The 23108-nt window shown below is 46.5% G+C and overlaps 1 protein-coding gene, 1 long non-coding RNA gene and 1 pseudogene across 2 annotated transcripts in view; 2 read left to right on the top strand and 1 right to left on the bottom strand.

Annotated features, from left to right (window-relative positions):
- Nucleotides 1-23108, bottom strand: part of LOC144595331 (retinol dehydrogenase 11-like) — a 379579-nt gene that overhangs the window by 219866 nt on the left and 136605 nt on the right. The gene's annotated exons all lie outside the window — the stretch shown is intronic.
- The window catches only part of LOC144595594 (uncharacterized), an 80408-nt gene that overhangs the window by 26928 nt on the left and 30372 nt on the right, over nucleotides 1-23108 (top strand). The gene's annotated exons all lie outside the window — the stretch shown is intronic.
- Nucleotides 16731-23108, top strand: part of LOC144598067 (retinol dehydrogenase 11 pseudogene) — a 32504-nt pseudogene continuing 26126 nt past the window's right edge.

Raw genomic sequence — 23108 nt, 5'->3', positions numbered from 1 at the left:
GTAACTCCTGCATTATTTCCACCCCCCCCCGCACTCCTCCCCCCCACCCTGGTCATCCTACCAGTTCCACTGTTTGCTTCCATGTAACCCTGTCGTTAGTCCGTCTTCTCCAGCCAGCAATGGGCCATTATGGACTCCACCCTCCCTGAGCTCATCTGTTGCGGCCCTGTTTAGTTCTGGCCTTCTCCAGCTTGTAATCTGGAGAAGGATTCTGACCCGAAATGTCACTATTCCTTTTCTCCAGAGATGCTGCCTGACCCAAAGAGTTTATTCCAGCATTATGTGTCTATCTTTGGTACAAACCAACATCTGCAGTTCCTTCCTTCACACATCTGCAATGCCGGTTAGCATTGTGAATTATCTCTACCTTCGGATATGAGATTATTGCAAAAGTATCAAGAAATGTGGTTACAATTGTGTAGGACGGTTATGGTCATCTTGTTTAAGAAAGGAGATTGGAGTTTTGGAAGTGTAAGAAGTGCCATAGAGGGAGTACAGAGAAGGTTCACCAGATTGATTCCTGGGATGGCAGGACTTTCATATGAAGAAAGACTGGATAGACTCGGCTTGTACTCGCTGGAATTTAGAAGATTGAGGGGGGATCTTATAGAAACGTACACAATTCTTAAGGGGTTGGACAGGCTAGATGCTTGGGAAGTATTGTGTGGGGATAGTAAGGAGTAAGACCTGTGTGATCTCCCGGACTAGTTTCAATCGCCTAGCTTGGGGACGGAGAGGAATTTCCCGGATTTTTTTTCCCAAATTGGCCTGGGTTTTTTATCCAGTTTTTCGCCTCTCCCAGGAGATCACTCAGTTCTTTTGGGTGGGCGGTTGGAGCGGTTGGAGCAGCGCCCGGGCGGTAGGTTTAGTAACCGAGCGCGGGGCTTTGTTTGGGGAGTATGAGTGCCAGGGCAGTTTATTGTTCTGGGTGTCGGATGTGGGGAATCTGGGAGTCTGATAGTCTTCCAGACATCCACATCTGCGCCAGGTGTGACGAGATGGGGCTCCTAAGGGACCGTATTAGGAACCTGGAGCGGCAGATTGATGACCTCCGTCTGGTTAGGGAGAGTGAGGAGGTTATAGAGAGGAGTTATAGAGAGGTGGTCACTCCAAGACCACGGGAGGTAGACAAGTGGGTCACTGTTAGGGGGGGCAAGGAGCAGAGGCAGGGACTAGGGAGTACCCCGGTGGCTGTACCCCTTGGAAATAAGTACTCCTATTTAAGTACTGTTGGGGGGAACAGCCTACCTGGGGGCAGCGACGGTGCCCGGGCCTCTGGCACGGAGTCCGGCCCTGTTGCTCAGAAGGGTAGGGAAAGGAAGAGGAGAGCGATAGTAATAGGGGACTCTATAGTGAGGGGGTCAGATAGGCGATTCTGTGGACGCAGTCGGGAGACCCGGATGGTGGTTTGCCTCCCTGGTGCCGGTGTCCAGGATGTGTCCCGAGCGTGTCCAGGATATCCTGAAAGGGGAGGGAGAGGAGCCAGAGGTTGTGGTACATATAGGTACCAACAATATAGGTAGGATAAGGGAAGAGGTCCTGAAAGGAGAATTTAGGGGGCTAGGAAGAGAGTTAAAAAAAAGGACTTCCAAAGCAATAATCTCAGGCTTACTGCCTGTGCCACACGATAGTGAGAATAGGAATGGTGTGAGGTGGAGGATAAATACGTGGCTGAGGAACTGGTGCAGGGAGCAGGGATTCAAGTTTCTGGATCATTGGGACCTCTTCTGGGGGAAGTATGACCTGTACAAAAAGGACGGGTTGCATCTGAACCTGAGAGGAACCAATATCCTGGCGGGGAGATTTGCTAAGATAATTGCGGAGACTTTAAACTACTACGGTTGGGGGGAGGGACTCAAACACAGATAGCTAAAAGGCAGTGTGTGAGGCAGGAGGCAGAAAAGGGAAACACTCAGACCCAATATGTAGGAGAGAAAGAAGTGAAAAGAAATAAACTGAGAATAAGAAATGATGGGTCCCTTAAATGTGTATATTTTAATGCTAGGAGCATTTTAAGAAAGGTGGATGAGCTTAGAGCCTGGATTGACATCTGGAAGTATGATGTTGTGGCGATCAGTGAAACATGGTTGCAGGAGGGTTGCGATTGGCAATTAAATATTCCAGGATTTCATTGTTTCAGTTGTGATAGAATCGGAGGGGCAAGAGGTGGGGGTGTTGCATTGCTTATCAGGGAGGATATCACAGCAGTGCTTTGGCAGGACAGACTAGAAGGCTCGATTAAGGAGGCTGTTCCAAATAGGGAACGAGAATTGGAAGAGCAAATATGTAAGGAGATAGCAGATATTAGTAGTAAGCACAGAGTAGTGATTGTGGGTGATTTCAATTTTCCGTACATAGACTGGGAATCACATTCTGTTAAAGGACTGGATGGTTTGGAGTTTGTAAAATGTGTGCAGGATAGTTTTTTGCAGCAATACGTAGAGGTACCTACCAGAGAAGGGGCAGTGTTGGACCTCCTGTTGGGAAATGAGACGGGTCAGGCGACGGAGGTATGTGTTGAGGAGCACTTTGGGTCTAGTGATCACAATGCCATTAGTTTCAATATAATTATGGAGAAGGTCAAATCTGGACCAAGGGTTGAGATTTTGGATTGGAGAAAGGCTAATTTTGAGGAGATGAGAAAGGATTTGAAAGGAGTGAAATGGGACTTTTTGTTTTATGAAAAGGATATAATAGAGAAATGGAGGATCTTTAAAGGTGACATTTTGAGAGTACAGAGTCTTTATGTCCCTGTTCGGTGGAAAGGAAAGAATAATAATTTGAAAGAGCCGTGGTTTTCCAGGGAAATTGGATACTTGGTTCGGAAAAAGAGGGAGATATACAATAAATATAAGCGGCAGGGAGTAAATGAGGTTCTTGAGGAATATAAAGAATGTAAAAGGAATCTTAAGAAGGAAATTAGGAAAGCGAAAAAAAGATATGAGGCTGCTTTGGCAAGTAATGTAAAAGTAAACCCCAAGGGGTTCTACAGATATGTCAAAAATATAAAAGTGGATAAGTCTCCAGGTCCTGATAGGATATTCCCAAGGACATTGAGGGAAGTTAGTGCAGAAATAGCAGGGGCTATGACGGAAATATTTCAAACGTCATTAGAAACGGGGATGGTGCCGGAAGATTGGCGCATTGCGCATGTTGTGCCTTTGTTTAAAAAAGGTTCTAAAAGTAAACCTAGCAATTATAGACCTGTTAGTTTGACATCTGTGGTGGGAAAATTAATGGAAAAGATACTTAGGGACAATATATATAATTATTTGGATAAACAAGGCCTGATTAGAAACAGTCAACATGGATTTGTGCCTGGAAGGTCATATTTGACTAATCTTCTTGAATTTTTTGAAGAGGTTACCAAGGAAATTGATAAGGGCAAGGCTGTGAATGTTGTCTATATGGACTTCAGTAAGGCATTTGACAAGGTTCCACATGGAAGGTTGATTAAGAAGGTTAAATCGTTGGGTATTAATAGTGAGGTTGCAAGATGGATTCAACAATGGCTGAATGGGAGATACCAGAGGGTAATGGTTGACAATTGTATGTCAGGTTGGAGGCCAGTGTCTAGTGGAGTACCCCAAGGATCTGTGTTGGGTCCACTGTTGTTTGTCATTTACATTAATGATCTGGATGATGGTGTGGCAAATTGGATTAGTAAATATGCAGATGATACTAAGATAGGTGGTGTAGTTAATAATGAAGTAGAGTTTCAAAGTCTACAGAGAGATTTGGGCCTTTTGGAAGGGTGGGCTGAAAGATGGCAGATGGAGTTTAATGCTGATAAGTGTGAGGTGCTGCATTTTGGTAGGACAAATCAAAATAGGACGTACAGGGTAAATGGTAGGGAATTGAGGAATGCAGTGGAACAGAGGGATCTGGGAATAACTGTGCATTGTTCCCTGAAGGTGGAATCTCATGTGGATAGGGTGGTGAAGAAGGCGTTTGGTATGCTTGCCTTTATAAATCAGAGCATCGAATATAGAAGTTGGGATGTAATGTTAAAATTGTACAGGGCATTGGTGAGGCCGAATCTGGAGTATGGTGTGCAGTTCTGGTTGCCAAATTATAGGAAGGATGTCGACAAAATGGAGAGGGTACAGAGGAGATTTACTAGAATGTTGCCTGGGTTTCAGCACTTAAGCTACAGAGAGAGGTTGAACAGGTTGGGTCTTTATTCTTTGGAGCGTAGAAGGTTGAGGGGGGACTTGATAGAGGTTTTTAAAATTTTAAGAGGGACGGACAGAGTTGACGTGGGTAGGCTTTTCCCTTTGAGAGTGGGGAAGATTCCAACAAGGGGACATAGCTTCAGAATTGAGGGACAAAAGTTTAGGGGTAACATGAGGGGTAACTTCTTTACTCAGAGGGTGGTGGCTGTATGGAATGGGCTTCTAGTGGAAGTGGTGGAGGCAGGCTCGATTTTATTATTTAAGAGTAAATTGGATAGGTATATGGATAAGAGGGGATTGGAGGGTTATGGTCTGAGAGCAGGTAGATGAGACTAGGTCAGGGAGAATGGTCAGCGTGGACTGGTAGGGCCGAACGGGCCTGTTTCCGTGCTGTAGTTGTTATATGGTTATATGCAGGAAGATTGTTCCCGATGTTGGGGAAGTCCAGAACAAGGGGTCACAGTTTAAGGATAAGGGGGAAGTCTTTTAGGACCGAGATGAGAACGTTTTTTTGGCACCACATCAACAGAAGCAGCCCCTACTGCCCCAACCGGTCCCGTCTCTTCCATGGTCCTCGTTGGCTACCGACATTTTCGAGTGGCGCGGGAAACACTACCTGGTTTTTGATTGACTCTTACTCGGGATGGTTCGAGATAGACCTTCTGCGGACCATTTCCTCGGAGGCTGTGATCGAGAAGCTGCAACGGCACCTCTCCACACATGGATCCCCTGCACGTCTTCAGTCTGACAACGGTAGGCAGTTCACCAGCCAAGCATTTAAGGATTTTGCTAACCGATGGGACTTCCAACACATTACCAGTAGCCCCGAATTCCCGCAGTCCAATGGGCTCGCTGAACGCGCCGTCCGGAGTGCGAAACAGCTCATGGAACGAGCTTACCTTGCCAAATCTGACGTATACCTGGCCTTACTCAATATACGAAACATTGCTCGAGATCCTGTCCTAGGTTCGCCAGCCCAGCGTCTGATGTCTCACCAAACCCGTGCTCCCCTGCCTGTCTCCCAGCAGCTGCTACAGCCGCATGTTCGGTCTCCGCCCGTGGTGCAGCGGCAGCTACAGCGTCACCGGGACGCACAGAAGCGGTTTTTTGACAGGTCCAGTAGGCCGCTCACGCCTCTTGCACGTGGGCAAGTGGTTCGTCTGCAAACCGACAAGGGCCATGCACGGCTGGGACACATTTACGGGCCTTCCACGGAGCCACGTTCATACCTGGTCAAAGTGGATGGGGCCATCTACAGACGCAACCGTCAACACATCCTTCCGGTGAAGGAACCGCGTCCTGCGTCTCCGAGTCGTGACGCCCCGCATCTCGAGTTCGCTCCCACCGTTGATTCACCACCAACCGTTGTTCCTGCCGCGGGTTCCCCGCGTCGGTCGGTGCCTGACGCGCCCGTGTTATCCCCCACTAGTCCTGTCATGTCGCCTGTTGCGTCCCCACTCTCCTCCCCTTGTTCTCCCACGAAAGGAGGTGAGGCGGTCTCGTACCGCACGAGGACCGGACGGGTTTGTAGGCCACCCGTTAGATATGGCGATTTTGTGTACCGTTGATTTTGTATAACTTTGCTAGTATGTTCTTTACATTTGTAGTTCAGTGTTTAACCTACCGTTGTTTCTTTATTTCTACAAGAAGAGATGTAGATGGGCTATTGCATGCTAGCCAATCGTAGTGTTTGTTAGTAGTGATGTAGATGGGCTATTGCATGCTAGCCAATCGTAGTGTTTGTTAGTAGTAGCCCCGCCCATTATGTGCTGTATATATTAAGAACTTGACTGCGTCAGTCAGTAGGTGCAGCAGCTCGGAGCTGGAATGTACTGCACCTCCTGTGATGTAAGTGTTGCATTAAAAGCCATGTGTTGTATTACAGCGTTGGTATGATCACTTCATTACAGGGGGTATGGAGAGAAGGCAGGTACGGGATACTGAGCTGGATGATCAGCCATGATCATATTGAATGACGGTGCAGGCTCGAAGGGCCGAATGGCCGAATGGCCTACTCCTGCACCTATTTTCTATGTTTCTATGTTAAATGAAATTACAAAGTTAATTCCTAGAATAAGATACTTGTATCACAAAATGAATCAGATTGTTCTATGGAATAATCTGTACTGTTCTATGAAAGGTTAAAGAAGTTTGATCTCCTTCTATAGGTGAGGAGCAGTGAGGGGAATACAGTGTTGCAAACATCCGCATTTTTGGACAGTGGAAGTCCAGCTACCTTATGCACAGAAAGCTAGATGAGAAGGCTGGACATCACAGGAGAAAGGATTAAGCTTCTCTTGAACACCATGAATGGTCAGAAATGCTACGATAGTTATCATATCACAAGTATGGAAATATCTAGTCTGGAGGAAGACAATTTTATACAAATATCTGACGTGTTTACACATGAGACAATGCCCGTTTCTCATCCAAATATACCTAAGCAAGAAGACTTGAAAAAATGGCCTTACTTGAAAGATGTCACGATACCTAAAATAAATTCTGATATCGACCTACTTATCGGAACGAATGCTTCAAAGGCATTAGAACCTAGAAAGGTTGTTACCAGTCAAGGGGATGGACCCTTTGCTGTGAGAACCCTACTCGGATGGGTTATCCATGGCTCCTTGAGAAGGAACAACAAAGGCAGGAAAAAGAATAACCACTGCTGCTGCCGACAATCAAATATCTATTGTAAATCTAGAGTTGTTGAGCAAGAAATACAATCATGATTTCAATGAAGGAGCCAGCAAGGAGTCAGAAATGTCCAGAGAAGAAGTAAAATGTTTGGAAATTATGAATCACTCAGTAAGGATGATAGAAGGACACTATTAACATATAACATATAACATATAACAACTACAGCATGGAAACAGGCCTGTCCGGCCCTACCAGTCCACGCCGACCATTCTCCCTGACCTAGTCTCATCTACCTGCACTCAGACCATAACCCTCCAATCCCCTCCTATCCATATACCTATCCAATTTACTCTTAAATAATAAAATCGAGCCAGCCTCCACCACTTCCACCGGAAGCCCATTCCATACAGCCACAACCCTCTGAGTAAAGAAGTTCCCCCTCATGTTACCCCTAAACCTTTGTCCCTCAATTCTGAAGCTATGTCCCCTTGTTGGAATCTTCCCCACTCTCAAAGGGAAAAGCCTACCCACGTCAACTCTCCGTCCCTCTCAAAATTTTAAAAACCTCTATCATGTCCCCCCTCAACCTTCTACGCTCCAAAGAATAAAGACCCAACCTGTTCAACCTCTCTCTGTAGCCTACGTGCTGAAACCCAGGCAACATTCTAGTAAATCTCCTCTGTACCCTCTCCATTTTGTCGACATCCTTCCTATAATTTGGCGACCAGAACTGCACACCATACTCCAGATTCGGCCTCACCAATGCCCTGTACAATTTCAACATTACATCCCAACTTCTATTCTCGATGCTCTGATTTATAAAGGCAAGCATACCAAACGCCTTCTTCACCACCCTATCCACATGAGATTCCACCTTCAGGGAACAATGCACAGTTATTCCCAGATCCCTCTGTTCCACTGCATTCCTCAATTCCCTACCATTTACCCTGTACGTCCTATTTTGCTTTGTCCTACCAAAATGCAGCACCTCACACTTATCAGCATTAAATTCCATCTGCCATCTTTCAGCCCACCCTTCCAAAAGGCCCAAGTCTCTCTCTTGCTTAGACTTGCCTTTCAAACAAGAAAGTGTTAGTCTGCCGAATAACCGTTGCATTGCAGAACAACGCATTCAGAATCTGAAACGCAAGTTTGGCAAGAATACAAAATTTCATGATGAATATATCATATCATATCATATATATACAGCCGGAAACAGGTCTTTTCGGCCCTCCAAGTCCGTGCCGCCACAGAGATGATTGATAATGGATATGCTGAAAGGGTGCCAGAAGACCAGCTGAATTGAAGTGATGGAGATCCCACACCATGGGGTGTATCATTCACAGAAAGGAACTTTAAGAGTGGTCTTCGACTGTGCTGCAGTTTTTAAGAGTAAATCACTTAACTGTCAACTGCTGCAGGGTCCAGACCTAACGAACTCACTCATCGGAGTTCTCATCAGATTCAGACATGAGCCGGTGTCTATGATGGCAGACATCAAGGCATTGTTTCATTAGGTCACGGTATCGGAAAAGTATATTGACTACTTGCGATTCCTATGGTGGCAGGATGGTGATGCACAAGAAGATCTCGTTGAATATCGGATGAAGGTACATCTCTTTGGAGCAGTGGAGCAAATAGTTTCGGGCTTCACACAGCCAAAACAGTACACGAAAGCGCAACAGTTTTAGGCCCACCTTACTCACCATTCCCCCTTGCATGAAGTAAACCAACTTTTGTTACTTTTTAAAAGCAATTTACCTAATAAACTTTGATAAATGCGCCCTCCCCCCCCGGAGGACCAGCGGGAGGACCGGCTCCCGACCCCGTGTGCCCCGCACTTGAACTTCCTCCCATGATGCAGCACGCGGCAGAGGGTCCAACAAGATGGCCGACACCGCCGTTCCCAGCTGGTCGCAGCCGAGGTGCAGGAGAGGCTTCGGCTTCACGTCCCCGGGCCTGCAGGAGAAATGGGGCCGAGGTCAGTGCCTTCTCCCTGTCCTCTCTCGCCCACCCACGGCCCCGGGAGACACTCCTCACCCACCAGCGGGAGTGGGGTGGGTGGGCAGGTTGGGGAGGGGTGGGGGGCAGGGGGGAACTGGATGGGGAGGTGGGAGTGGGGGGATGGGGTGGGTGGGTGGGAAGGGCTGGGAACGGGGATGGGGAGGGGTGGGGTGGAGAGGGGGAGTGGGGGAAGGGGAGTGGGGAGAGGGTGTGGGGAGGGGGGAATGGGGTGGGTGGAGTGGGGGGGGAGTAGGAGTTGGGTGGAGGGGAGGGGAGGGTGGAGTGGGGGGAGGGAGTGGTTGTGGGAAGGGGGGAATGGGCTGGGGGGAGTGGAGGGGGGGGAGGGGGGAGTGGGGGGAGGGAGGAGGGGGGTTAAGGGGGATTGAGTGGGGGGGGGGGTGATGGTGCTGGACCCATACAGGAGAGGCTTTGGGTCCACGGCTCGCTCTGGCTGCAGCGCTGGCACCACGGAGCCGAGGTGAGTGGCTCCCTCTCCCCTTCCCTGTCCCCCCTCTACAAGGAATGGGCCCAACGGGTCGACTTTGTCTCGCACAGGGGCCTCCAAACTTCGCAGCATGAGGGCCACATTATATATTTGGCACATTTTTGCGGGCCAAAGAAGTGTGAGTTTTATAAATTTAATGAACTCAGGGGAGAGAGAGGGGAGGGGGGAGAGTGGGGGGGGGGGGGGGGAGGGAGAGAGTGGGGGGGGAGGGGAGGGAGTGGGGGGGAGGGGAGAGAGTGGGAGGGGAGAGAGTGGGGGGGGAGGTGGGAGAGAGTGGGAGGAGAGAGAGTGGGGGGGAGGGGAGAGAGTGGGGCGGAGGGGAGAGAGTAGGAGGGGAGAGAGTGGGGGGGAGGGGAGAGAGTGGGAGGGGAGGGGAGAGAGTGGGGGGGAGGGAAGAGAGTGGGGGGGTGGGGAGAGAGTGGAGGGGAGGGGAGAGAGTGGGGGGGAGGGGAGAGAGTGGGGGGGGAGGGGAGAGAGTGAGGGGGGGAGAGAGTCAGGGTAGAGGGAGCAGCGGGTGAGAGGGGGAGCACGGGGAGGGGGAGGGTGTCAGAAGGTCCGGTGAAGGATCGCCTCCACTTGCGGGGGCTGCTCCCTCCCTCTCTCTTTCCCCTCTCCCTCTCTCCCAGAGCCAGCGTGATCTGTGCCGCTCCTCCACTCTCTTCCCCGGCCCCGTCTCCCTCTTACGCAGTGAAATAAGGACAAACACAAGTGTAGTTGTTGTTCAGGAGCCCCGCATCCCCGGGGTGAGTGGCGGCGGTGGGGAGGAGGGATGTTTCACTTGTGTTTGTTCGTATTTCCTATGCCTGTATGAAACTTTGCGAGTCTTCAAGGTACAACAGAAAAGTTTCATACAAGCATAGAACAAGAACACAAAACAAATCTTCCTTCACAAAGAGCCCAGGTGGTAACATTGGTTTGGTTTTCAACAGAAGAATATGATTTGGTGTAAGTGCTTGCAGGTCACTCGGATCATCAGAACTCTTTTGGTAATGGGTCGATCATTCAATAGACAATAGGTGCAGGAGGAGGCCATTCAATGTGATCATGGCTGATCATTCTCAATCAGTCTGAAGAAGGGTCTCGACCCAAAATGTCACCCATTCCTTCTCTCCTGAGATGCTGCCTGACCTGCTGAGTTACTCCAGCATTTTGTGAATAAGGTACAACAGAAGTCTTTATTACAGTAACTCAATGCTGGCAGCAAGACAACTAAAATTGCTGCAACTACACAGTTTGACTGCACACTCCACACTGTGTACAGCCACGATTACTATGTACAAAACATCTCCCTTTGTCCTGTGCAGCGCCACCTGCTGCACGGGAGGAGCAATGGGTCCTCCCACCCCACACAGTCCATCAAACATCACACTCCCCCTTTCCAGTTTGAACGTTTCTATTCCTGAATGAGTTGCCTTGGGGGAGTACCACGATAGCAACGTGTCGATCGACGAAGGACCACAGGCAGATCGGCGGGGAGTTCGTCTGGTGGAACTTCGCCAAGCCTGGGGAGGGGCAAATCAGGCACTCTAGTGTCCACACAATTCGGCACAGGGGTGTCCGACTGCTTAGTTCTGGTCAGGCTCTGCGCAATCTTCGCTGGAGGAACGCGGCTTCTTAATTGGTCATCATGCCGTAGGCAATGTCTTTCTTGTCCTTGGACGGTGTACATTTTGGTTCCAATGTGAGCCGTGATCCTGCCAGCGCACCAGTTGTTTCGCTTGGTCGTATAATTGCGATAATATATGTAGTCACCAATGTCGAATTTGGACTTGTTCGACTTCGTTGGCTGAGTGCGAGCCGTGTTAGAGTTACGGGTCGGGTTCAAAACTGATAGGGGAGAGCGCACATGACGTCCGAGCATCATCTCTGCTGGCGTTCGACCGGTAGTGCAGTTTGGAACAGTTCGATACTGCTGTAAGAAATCGCGCAACGCCAATTGTTTAGATTTCTTTTCAATTTCTACAGCGGGTTTCATGGCTTGTTTGAAAACGCCGACGAGCAGCTCCGCCTCACCATTTGAGGGTGGATGAAAAGGTGCTGATGTCAGATGCACAATTGAGTGATGTTTGCACCAGTCACTGAACATTTGCGAGGCAATTTGGAGTCCATTGTCGCTTATGATTGTTAAGGGCAATCCCCAAATGGCAAACAAATCGTCGAGCGCAGAAGTGGTTGTTTCGGTGGTTGGATATTTATGCATTTGGATAACGTGGCTATTTTGAATGGGCGTCCATGACGACCAGCCACATGTACTCCAGGAACAGTCCAGCAAAATCTATGTGGATTCGCTGCCATGGTTGGTCGGGGACGGGCCATGGGGAGGTCTTTTCCGGCGGATTCGGCGCTGTTTCGGCACATGGTGTGCAGTCCTTGGAGTGGTCTGCTATATCGGCCTCGATATTCGGCCACCACACATGCATGCGGGCGAGCGCCTTCATTCGCACAATTCCAATGTGTGTCTTGTGCAACATTTTCAGAATTGGCGATCACAGTTCCGTCGGAATGATCACTGGACAGTCGCGGAGCAGAATGCCAACCTTTGAGGAGATTTCCGTTTGCGCATTCCAGAATGAGCGGAATTCCTTGTCCAGCTTGGGACTGTCCGGCCACCCCTGAGTGACAAAATGTCGTACCTTCGACAAAATGGGGTCTGTGCTCGAATAGTTGGCTACCGTCCTTGCGGAGACGGGGAAATCGGCGATGACCCGCGTGTTGAGAAAGTTCGCGTCCGTCTCAATTTCCATAATTGCCTCCTCTTTATCGAACGACAGGTCGGGTCCAATCGGTAGACAAGGGTGCATCGGCATTGGCATGCTCAGCAGACTGTCGGTAAATGATGCGGTAATCATATCCCATCATGATCAGAGTCCAACGTTGTTAACTCTGCAACGTCATGACAGGTAAACCTTTCTCCAGACTGAAAATAGTCAGCAGCAGCTTGTGGTCGGTGATGAGCAGGTAATGTCGCCCACTCAAATATTGGTGGAAGTTCTAGACACCAAACACGATCGCCAGTGCTTCTTTCTCCACTTGGCTGTAGTTTTTCTCGGCGGTCGTCATCGTTTTGGCTGCGAACGCGATTGGTTCTTCCTTACCGTTCAGCGCCGTTTGTGAAATTACAGCTCCAAGCCCATACGGCGATGCATCGGCGGCCAGCGAGATCGGCTTCGATGGGTCATAGTGGACCACACGCATCCTCTGGACAAGCATCTCCCTCAACCTGGTGAATTCATGGTCACACTCTTTGGACCAGTGCCATTCGACGTCCTGTTTTCGCAGGTTGTTCAATGGTGCGCACAAAGTTGAAAGTGCCGGTATGAACTTGCCATAGTAGTTCACCTGGCCAATCAAGCTTTCAAGCAGCTTCACATTTTCGGGCGTCGGCAATTTCATAATGGCGTCCACTCTTCCGATGGCTTCAGACCACTTGCCGAGATCACATGCCCGTGATATGTGACCTGTTTTCGGAAGAATGCGCACTTGTCCATGCACAACTTCATGCCGTAGTTGTTCAGTGCCGTGAGGACCTGTTTTTGGTTCTGCAGGTGTTCTTCCTCTGTCCGGCCGGTGACAATGATGTCATCCAGGTAGCCGGCTACGTACGGAATCCCAGCAACCGGATTGTCCACCAGTTTCTGGAAGATGGCCGGCGCCGGTGCCGGTCCAAATGACAACCGGTTGTATCTGAACAGTCCCTTATGCGTGTTGATCACAAGCGGGTTTTTTGTCTTGTCGTCCAGTTCCACTTGGAGATACGCGTCGGACATGTCCAATTTGGAGAAGTACTGTCCTCCTTGCAGCTTGACGAACAGCTCGTCCACTCTTGGTATGGGGTGTTGATCAATGTGCAATTGAGGGTTTACAGTCACTTTGTAGTCACCACAGATGCGCACCTTGCTGCAAGGTTTCTGAAAGACAACTATGGGTGTGGCCCATTCTGAATGGTCCACATGGGTGATAATTCCCATTTCTTCAAGACGGCAGAGTTCCTTGTCGACGGCATCCATCCGACTGAACGGAATTGGTCTTGGTTTGAAGAACTTAGAGCCGGCATCGTCTTTGAGTATGAGCTGTGCCTTCATCTTTGTGCAATGCCTGAGTCCAGATGTGAAAACGGCCGGAAACTGGTCAAGAACCTTCTGCAGGTTGTTCTTGCACTGGCTGACCATGTTGCAGTCCGTGGTAGATGACAATGACATAGTTGATCCATCGTAGATCAAGGCGTTCATTTCAAGCTTGAAAGCACAGATCCAGTCGTTGGCACACAGGGATGTACCTTCTTTGCCAACGAGGATCAGCGGTAACATCTTTGTCACACCATTACAGGAAACGGCAACAGTGCATTTGTCTTTCGTGGGAATGGCCTGTCGACCGTATCCAAAAAGGCGGATGTTGGCCGGTTTCAGTTTTGGCGATCCGATCCTCTCCCAGATGTCCTGACCCACTAGCGACACAGCCGCACCAGTGTCCACCTGGAACTGTAGATCAACGTTCGAGACCTGCAGCGAAATCCTCGGCTTGTCGGTGATCGTGGACACACCGAGCACTTCAATGGAAATGGTCTCCGCGATTTGGTCGACTGTGTTTTGTGCTTTCTTGCCCTTTCTCCCCTTTCCTACAGATTGACACACTGCCTGGAGATGACCTTTTCGGTTACAGGCGTAACAAACGGACTCGATATACGGGCACTCACGGTGATGATGAGCAGTCGAGCCGCACCGGTAGCAGGGATTCCATCCTTCCTCCACAGGGGGGCGGCTCTTCTGAAACTGTCTCTTCTTCTCCGGATTTGCTCTGGGTCGATCAAATGGTTTCTGGCGTTGCGGACAAGTCTGACAAACTGTATGCACGCGTTGCAGAGAAGTCTGACGACCTGTATGCACCTCTTGAGGGAGCTTCGAAGTTGTATCGCCGGCCATTTTGTGCAGTTCTTTACTTAGCACCTCGGCCATCTTAGCACACTGCAGCACATTCTTCAATAAGGCGTCCGATTCCTTGAGAATCACCTGCTGGATGAATGCGTGCCTGCAGCCCATTACCAGTCTATCCTGCAACGCATTGTCTTGGCACTTTTCACAGCAGTAAGCTTTAAAATCACATGCCTTTGCCTTGGTGCAAAGTTCGGCAAGAAAATCGGTGATAGATTGCCCTTCCTGTTGCACCGTCCGGTAGAAATCGAGGCGAGCTGCGAGGAAATTTCGACTTTCTTTGTAATGCAGTTGCAAAGCCGTTGTGAGTTCAGCATATGAAACTTCAGTTACTTCTTCTGTAAGTAAATTTTGAAGTTGTTCAAACGTTTCTGGAGACATTAATGAACACAAGAGAGCCTTCTTTCTCAGGTCAGTTATAATTGCCATACTTTCAAAATAAAACTCAGCGTGCATTAAATCCGACGACCACCTTTCACGCTCGGGATCGAAACGATCGAATTGCAGAGACATGTTTTTTTTTTAATCGAAAAATAGGCTCTTTTCTGGGTCTTTGTACACAATCCTCACTCCTGCCACCACTTTCGTGTTCTTGTTCTATGTCTGTATGAAACTTGAGAGTCTTCAAGGTACAACAGAAGTCTTTATTACAGTAACTCAATGCTGGCAGCAAGACAATTAAAATGGCTGCAACCACACAGTTTGACTGCACACTCCACACTGTGTACAGCCAAGATAACTATGTACAAAACATCTCCCTTTGTCCTGTGCAGCGCCACCTGCTGCACAGGAGGAGCAACGGGTCCTCACACCCCACACAGTCCATCAAACATCACAATTGGTATATTAGACGCAGATGGAGACAGGTACAATATATGGCAGACGTTTTTTGGAAATGGTGGACACAAGAATATTTGCCTCTAATTCAAGAATGTCAACGATGGTTGAGAGTAAGAAGAACTTTTATTCCAGGTGATATCGTTTTGGTGGTTGATTCTACTGCACCACCAGGTTCTTGGTTGATGGGCAGGATACTGGAGATCATGCCAGACTTTAAAGGTTTTGTGCGTACTGTACGACTTCAGATTAATGACAACATCTTGGTAAGAACGATAACCAAAATATGTCTGCTTCTAGAAGGTGAAGGAGCAGATGGAAGAAGTTTGAATGCCAACATATAATGCATATTACTTTTACATAGAAGTATAGAAACATAGAAAATAAGTGCAGGAGGAGGACATTCGGCCCTTTGAGCCAGCACCGCCATTTATTGTGATCATGGCTGATCATCCACAATCAGTAACCTGAGCCCAACTTCTCCCCATATTCCTTGATTCCACTAGCCCCCCAGAGTTCTATCTAACTCTCTCTTAAATTCATCCAGTGATTTGGCTTCCACTGCCCTCTGTGGCAGAAAATTCCACAAATTCACAACTCTGTTGTTTTTGATATATGTTAAGCTTTTATAGCTGCTTTTAATATCTGTTGGTAATTGCTTCGTTATATACGTAGAACAATTAGGAGCCGATGTGTAGGAGCCATTTATGCTTAAATTAGTTACTGTCATTATATTATGGCTATGTTTAATATTTCTAATTTCTGTCTTTTTTGGCATGTTTGTGGGTGTGATTTGATGCGTAATGGGGAATGTCTACATCTGAGGAGGCTAGCATAGAGCTTTGTCAGTTTAGTCACGGAAGATGAAGAGAATACAGTTTTTTTACCACAATAGACAATAGGTGCAGGAGGAGGCCATTCGGACCTTCAAGCCAGCACCGCCATTCAATGTGATCATGGCTGATCATCCACAATCAGTACCCCGTTCCTGCCCTCTCCCCATACCCCCTGACTCCGCTATCATTAAAAGACTATCACGACCACGACCACACGATGATGACTACACGATCTCAAGAAGAAACAGTTAATAAGAATGAAAAGTTACGAATTACTCTTTTGATTTGTGCTACTTTAATAAAGATCAATTAATCAAGAAACAGCGTTTGGAAGATTCATTTTTGTTATCTCGGAGTGCGGTGTCCACCACATCCATGAGCAGTAATGGCTATCGAAGTTGGACTTTGAGAAGGTATAGAAACTGCCATTACACACACAGTGGGTGTACGGAACAAGCTTCCAGAGGAGGTCATTGAGGCAGGTACTAGAACGACACATACGGCATTCCCAGGAAAGGTTTAGAGGGAGATGGGCCAAACGCAGGCAGCTGGGGTAGTTCTGATGGGGCATGTCTAAGGAGTTGGGCTGAAGGGCCTGTTTCTCTGCTGTGACTGTGATTCTACCTGAGTTTGCATCATCTCTGTCACAATGTCTCTTTAACAATTGATAGCTTATCTCAGTTTTAGCAAATGAAGAGTTGCATCAGAGGTATGCCAGCAATGCTGGTTACCAGTGAGACCTGAGTGTTGTGGACATTTCTCCCAGTGCTGACAGTCAGAGTCTGATCTATCTCACATTGGGACCATGGAGCTGTCTCAGCTGCTCTCCTCCCTCCTCTCCCTCGCCTCCCACCCCCTCTGGCCCCTCGTCTGCCTTCTCCTCTTCCTGGTGCTCAGGTCCCAGAGGAGAGGGCGTTGGCGGCCAGCAGATTGTCCCGTGGATCTGAGCGGCAAGACAGCCATCATCACAGGAGCCAATGAAGGTAGGAGGAGCGAGGAGAAGGTGGGAGTACAAGGCTGGGCTCAAACACACACCCTGGTACTGTGTGCATTGATCACAGAGGCGGCCCATCAGCAGCTCTGTAGGACGTTGGCACGACAGCGTTAGTGGTGCAGCGTGCAGCTCTGGTTGCCCCTGTGCAGGGAGGCTGGCAGTAAGTTGGAAAGGGTGCAGGAGAGATTCACCACGATGTGATTAGGGTCGGCACAGTAACGCAGCAGTAGAGCTGCTGCCTTACAGCGCCAGAGAGCCCGCTGCAATCCTGACCACGGATGCTGTCTGTACAGAGTTTGCACATATTACCTGTGATCATGTGGGTTTCCTCCCACACTCCAAAGATATGCATGTTTGTAGGTTAATTGGCTTCGGTAAAACTGCAATATTGTCCTTAGTGTGTAGGATAGTGCTAGTTTACGGGATGATCGCTGGCCAGCACGGACTCGGTGGGCCGAAGTGCCTGTTTCTGAATGTCTAAAGTGTGTGTAGTCACCTGGGCTTGCAGGCTTGCATTAGAATATGGAGTGCAAGCTGGAGTTCTCAGCTGAGTGACGTGGGCCAAACGCGGGCAGGTGGGACTAGTGTAGATGGGGCATGTTGGTCGGTGTGGGCAGGTGGGACTAGTGTAGATGGGGCATGTTGCTCGGTGTCGGCAGGTGGGACTAGTGTAAATGGGACTTGTTGGTTGTGTGGGTAGGTGGGACTAGTGTAGTGTGGACATGTTGGTCGGTGTGGTCAGGTGGGAATAGTGTAGATGGGGCATGTTGGTCGGTCTGACCAGGTGGGACTAGTGTAGATAATAGATAATAGGCAATAGACAATAGGTGCAGGAGTAGGCCATTCGGCCCTTCAAGCCAGCACCACCATTCAATGTGATCATGGCTGATCATTCTCAATCAGTACCCTGTTCCTGCCTTCTCCCCATATCCCCTGACTCCGCTATCCTTAAGAGCTCTATCTAGCTCTCGAATGCATTCAGAGAATTAGCCTCCACAGCCTTCTGAGGCAGAGAATTCCACAGATTTACAACTCTCTGACTGAAAACGTTTTTCCTCATCTCCGTTGTAAATGGCCTACCGCTTATTCTTAAACTGTGGCCCCTGGTTCTGGACTCCCCCAACATTGGGAACGTTTCCTGCCTCAAACGTGTCCAATCCCTTAATAATCTTATATGTTTTGATAAGATCCCCTCTCATCCTTCTAAACTCCAGTGTATACAAGCTTAGTCGCTCCAGTCTTTCAACATACGGCAGTCCCGCCATTACGGGAATTAACCTAGTAAACCTACGCTGCACGTCCTCAATAGCAAGAATATCCTTTGGAGACCAAAACTGCACACAGTACTCCAGGTGCGGTCTCACTAGGGACCTGTACAACTGCAGAAGGACCTCTTTGCTCCTATACTTAACTCCCCTTGTTATGAAGGCCAACATTCCATTGGCTTTCTTCACTGCCTGCTGTACCTGCATGCTTCCTTTCAGTGACTGATGCACTAGGACACCCAGATCTCGCTTTACGTCCCCTTTTCCTAACTTGACACCATTCAGATAATAATCTGCCTTCCTATTCTTACCACCAAAGTGGATAACCTCACACTTATCCACATTAAACTGCATCTGCCATGCATCTGCCCACTCACACAACCTGTCCAAGTCACCCTGCAACCTCATAGCATCTTCCTCACAGTTCACACTACCACCCAGCTTTGTATCATCTGCAAATTTGCTAATGGTACTTTTAATCCCTTCATCCAAGTCATTGATGTATATTGTAAATAGCTGGGGTCCCGGCACCAAGCCTTGCGGTACCCCACTTATCACTGCTTTCTGTCTGTCAACCAATTTTCTATCCGTGTCAGTACCCTACCTCCAATACCATATGCTCTAATTTTGCCCACTAATCTCCTATGTGGGACCTTGTCGAAGGCTTTCTGAAAGTCGAGGTACACCACATCCACCGGCTCTCCCCTGTCCATTTTCCTAGTTACATCCTCGAATAATTCCAGAAGATTAGTCAAGCATGATTTCCTCTTCGTAAATCCATGCTGACTCGGAACGATCCTGTTACTGCTATCCAAATGCTCCGCAATTTCATCTTTTATAATTGACTCCAGCATCTTCCCCACCACTGATGTCAGACTAACTGGTCTATAATTTCCCGTTTTCTCTCTCCATCCTTTCTTTTTTTAAATTAATTTTATTTAAATTTTAACAAAACAAATACATGTATGAACTCATAGTACGCGATGGTACCTACATTATAAATTCGATTATACATTTTAAATTCGATTATACTTGTATTGTTCTGTATTATCTCCCCACCCACAACCCCCCTCCCCCCCACCCCCCAGTTAGAAAAAAAGAGGAAAAAGGAGAAGAAGAAAGATTAAAAAATTAAATAAAATAAAAAAGGAAAGAAAAAAAGAAAGAAAGAAGAAAGAAGGAAACCTGGAGACAAGAAGGAAACACTTCCGGCTAATTTCTTATTAAATTCTTTTTAGGGGTATCAAAACAATCCTGAAATTAAATATTTCCAATTCTTAATCCTAGTTTTAAAGTGAATGGGTTCCAAAGTTTCAAAAATAAATCATATTTATTTCTCAGATTATAAGTAGCTTTTTCTAATGGGATACAACTACGCATTTCTGCATACCATCTTGCAATTCTTATTTCATTGTGATCTTTCCAAGTGACCGCCACACATTGTTTTGCTATTGCTATTGCTATTTTGAGAAATCTTTCTTGATATTTATCTAAAATTACTCTTGGTAATATTCCTTTAGTATCTCCCAATAAAAACAACCTTGAATCCAATGGTATGGTCTTATTCATCAATTGTTCCAAAAAGTTTTTTAGGTCTTTCCAAAAAGGAGTTACCTTCGGACATGCCCATGTGGAGTGTAAAAAAGTACCCACATCCTGGTTGCATCTAAAACAAATTTCAGGTAAATTTGGATTTAAATTGTTTAATTTTTTCGGAGTTAAATATAGTTGATGTAAAAAATTGTATTGTACTAAACTATATCTCACATTAATAGTATTTTTCATACTTTCTAAACATAATCTTTCCCAAGTTGGTTCATCAATGCTAATATTCAGATCTGTTTCCCATCTTTGTCTTAGTTTTTGAATTCCTGTCTTTGGACCAGATTTTTGTAACAATTTATACATTGAAGATATAATTTTTTTAGTTTCCTTGCCCTGAATCAGGGATTCAATTCCTTTAATTTGAAATAAAAACATTGAATTACCTAACTTTTCCCTTAAATAAGATTGTAATTGATAATAGAAAAAAATACTATTCCCTGGAATTTGATATTTGTTTCTCAATTGAGAAAATGTCAAAAAATTATTTCCTTCGTAGCAATCTCCTATATGTTTAATACCCTTCTGTTCCCAGACTTGTAATATTTGATTATTCCAAGCAAACGGCAGTAATCTATTTTTTACTAATGGAGTTTTAGCTGTTAGAAAAAATCTTTTATCATTAGCTTTAACTGTTTTCAACAATGTATTAATTAAATGTTTTAGCAAAGGTGACTCTTGATCCTCAACTAATAGCTTCGCTTCCCATTTATAGATAAATTCTTCTGGGCATAGTTCTTTTATGTTATCCATTTCAATTTTAACCCATGCTGTTTTTCCACCCTCTTGATAAAAGGATGAAATAAAACTCATTTGTGCTGCCAGATAGTAATTTTTAAATTTTGGTAATTGCAATCCACCTAATTCAAATTTCCATGTTAATTTTTCAATAGACACTCTTGGCATTTTACCTTTCCATAGAAAATTTCTCACAATTTTATTCAATTCTTGAAAAAAATTATTTGGTAAAGGTATAGGCAGTGTTTGGAATAAATACTGTAACCTCGGAAAAATATTCATCTTAATACAGTTCACTCTCCCTAGCAATGTAATTGGAAGATTCATCCATTTCTTCAAGTCCTCATCTATCTTTTTAATTAGTGGTTTATAATTTAGTTTATACAGATTATTTAACTTATTATTTACTTTAACCCCTAGGTACTTCATGCCTTCTTTTTGCCATTTAAACTGACTTTCTCTTTTACATTGATCATAATTACCTTCACAAAGAGGCATTATTTCAGTTTTATCTTTATTAATTTTGTATCCTGATACTTTCCCATATTCTTCCAGTCTGAAATATAATTTTCTTAAGGATTCCAATGGTCTAGTAAGACAAATTAAAACATCATCTGCAAATAAAGTAATTTTGTGATTTTCCTGATTAACTTTAAATCCTTCAATGTCTAAATCTGATTTTATTAGTTCTGCCAGAGGTTCAATGGCCAATACAAATAAAGCCGGTGACAAGGGACATCCCTGTCTACTAGATCTTTCCAAATTAAATGATTGAGAAGATTGGCCATTTGTCACCACTTTGGCTTTAGGTTGTTTATAAAGAGCTTTTACCCAGTTAATGAAACCATTTCCCAATCCGTACTTATCTAATACTTTAAATAAAAAATCCCATTCTAACCTGTCAAACGCCTTTTCAGCATCTAAAGCAACTGCTACGCTCAATTCCTTTCTTTTCTGTGCTAAATGTAAAATACTTATAAATCTTGCTACATTATCAGATATTCTCCTTTTTTTTGACAAATCCAGTTTGGTCCTCTTTAACCAGCTTCGGTAAATATTCTGCCAATCTCCTTGCCAAAAGTTTAGCAACTATTTTATAATCTGTATTCAACAATGATATTGGTCTATAAGAAGATGCATTTAAAGGGTCTTTCCCTTTTTTTTGAATTACGGTTATAATTGCCAGTGAGAAGGATTCTGGTAATGTAGAAGTTTTTTCCGCTTGATGTATCACTTCCATAAATATTGGTAATAACAAATCTTAATTTTTTTATAGAACTCAGGCGGGGAAACCATCTTCCCCTGGAGATTTATTACTTGGTAAATAATATAATACTTCATCCACTTCTCTCAAAGTAAAGGAGGCATTTAGTCCCATCTGCTCCTCATTAGAGATTGTTGGTAATTGTATTTTGGATAAAAAATTATTTATCTTAATTTCATCCTTTTTAGATTCAGAATGGTACAGATTAGTGTATCCCTCCTTTCTTAAAAAGTGGGATAACATTAGCTACCCTCCAATCCACAGGAACTGATCCTGAATCTATAGAACATTGGAAAATGATCCCCAATGCGTCCACAATTTCTAGAGCCACCTCCTTAAGTACCCTGGAATGCAGACCATCAGGCCCTGGGGATTTATCAGCCTTCAGTCCCATCAGTCTACCCAACACCATTTCCTGCCTAATGTGGATTTCCTTCAGTTCCTCCGTCACACTACGATCTCTGGCCACTAGAACATCTGGGAGATTGTTTGTATCTTCCTTAATGAAGACAGATCCAAAGTACCGGTTTATGGCGAGTCTGGAAACTTGTTCTTTGTTGAAGAAGTTTATTGCGACAGCAATATTCGATTACAAAGTTTTCTTAACAAGATTACAGACAACCATTAAAACTAACTGTTCTCTTCGAAGACGTCTCCCAACTGACTCTTTTCGGGCGCCAAAAGCGCACATGACCACGCTGTCCAATCAGCGGTGTCGCTCTCTGGACCAATCCCTACAGTCGCACCCACACGTGACCTTGCTGGCCAATCTGAGGGTTCGACAACTAGGACCACTTTCTATGGTCGCTACATGACACCCCCAGAACCCAAGGTACGGAACCTAGCAGGGAGCCGGATTTTGCGACCAGAACGAGTAAGCAGAGGGGCAGCCTGAACCACAGGAGCAGGGGATTCCGGACCTGGTGGAACTACCGGAGCGGGGGGTCCTGGACTGTGCGGAACTGCAGGAGGCCGGCCTCGCCGAGGTGGTTGGCCGACCAGGACCGGGCGGTCTGGATCCAAGTGCGCAGGTTTAAGCCTGGACACCGAGACGAGGTCACTCCTGCCGCCCACGTCAAAGGTGAAGGTGACCGTCCCCTTACGCAAAACCCGGAACGGCCCTTCATAGACCCTCTGCAACGGGGAACGATGGCATCCTTATGCAGAAACACAAACTCACAGTCCTTCAGGGCAGGCGGTTTGTGTACCATGGGACACCCATGACGTGAAGTCGGAACCGGGGCCAGGGAACCCACGCGAGGAGTCCAGAAGCAAATCCCCGGGTACTCGAAGTGGCGAGCCATATACTAGTTCCGCGGA

Source organism: Rhinoraja longicauda, chromosome 1 (assembly GCF_053455715.1).
Source record: "Rhinoraja longicauda isolate Sanriku21f chromosome 1, sRhiLon1.1, whole genome shotgun sequence".
NCBI lineage: Eukaryota > Metazoa > Chordata > Chondrichthyes > Rajiformes > Arhynchobatidae > Rhinoraja > Rhinoraja longicauda.
The sequence above is the reverse complement of the archived record's forward strand: the minus strand, read 5'-3'. Positions and strand labels throughout refer to the sequence as shown.